Source organism: Sinocyclocheilus rhinocerous, unplaced genomic scaffold (genome assembly GCF_001515625.1).
Source record: "Sinocyclocheilus rhinocerous isolate Xijiao unplaced genomic scaffold, SAMN03320098_v1.1 scaffold24, whole genome shotgun sequence".
Lineage (NCBI taxonomy): Eukaryota > Metazoa > Chordata > Actinopteri > Cypriniformes > Cyprinidae > Sinocyclocheilus > Sinocyclocheilus rhinocerous.
The window spans coordinates 2,110,983-2,111,970 of NW_015647124.1; the positions used below are offsets into that span (position 1 = coordinate 2,110,983).

The 988-nt window shown below is 39.5% G+C and overlaps 1 protein-coding gene across 2 annotated transcripts in view; it reads left to right on the top strand.

The window, feature by feature from the left end:
• eif3c (eukaryotic translation initiation factor 3, subunit C) overlaps positions 1 to 988 on the top strand; it is a 26,576-nt gene that overhangs the window by 18,784 nt on the left and 6,804 nt on the right. The gene's annotated exons all lie outside the window — the stretch shown is intronic.

Sequence of the window (988 nt, forward strand, 5' to 3'; positions counted from 1 at the left end):
CTACATTTACACTGGTGCGTTTATGTTCTAAAATGAAAACTATCCTCATCGTACTGGCGTTTCCACTGCGTTTCAAGCTGGCTTTCCACTATCTCCGACAAACGACAGACCGGAAGTCATTCATTTCCAACGGAGAGTAGCGCGGGAACTGCGTGGAGCTCTGATCATATGCAGATGTCCGTTCATACTAACATTACATGACCAAAAGCGCGTGTTATGTGAGCATTCATGCAAACTGTAGCATCATGCTACATAAGATTTATATTCCGCTTTTACTCTAAACTCACTTTAAACCACCATCGAGTGTTTGTAATAATTTCCGATTGCCGTCTAATGTGTGTTTTGGCTATGTAATATTGCTGAAATTAAATATGTTATTACCTCTGAGTCAGAGCAGCAATCATGGAAGAGAGAACACAAGCAGACAGCGCTGGAAGCTGCTAATGCTCATCAGTAAATCAGTGGAAAATGAATAGAAATCATGATTCTGTCTGAGCTATGCGTTTTAAAACGAACACGCACTAGTGTAAATGTAGCCTAACAGATGTGTAAACTGAAGACTATTTGAGCTTTATTAAAACTATTTGCACTGATTTATTGTGTTGGTTACATTTTGTTCCTTTGTGCACTGGCTCAGGAGATGAGTCTTCGAGTTTGTATAGCTGAAAAATAAAACCAAAGTTTTCTTTTTTTTAGATAATGTAATCTTGTTAAAATTTATTTCATAAAATTGGTATCGAAAAAAGTATCGTTCAGGAACCGGTATCGAAGTCAAGGTATCGGTATCGGTATCGATATCGAAAAATTTTGAACGATACCCAGCCCTAATGCCAGGTTCACATTACTCTGTTTGCTGTGCGTGGTATGTGGTGCGTATTTTTTCAACACTCATGTTAACGGATTAAAGCATTCACACTGCACACAGCAGTGTGTTCAGGAGCGGTGCGTCTGCAGCAGTGCAGAGATCGTTTCCACACCGAGTCTATTT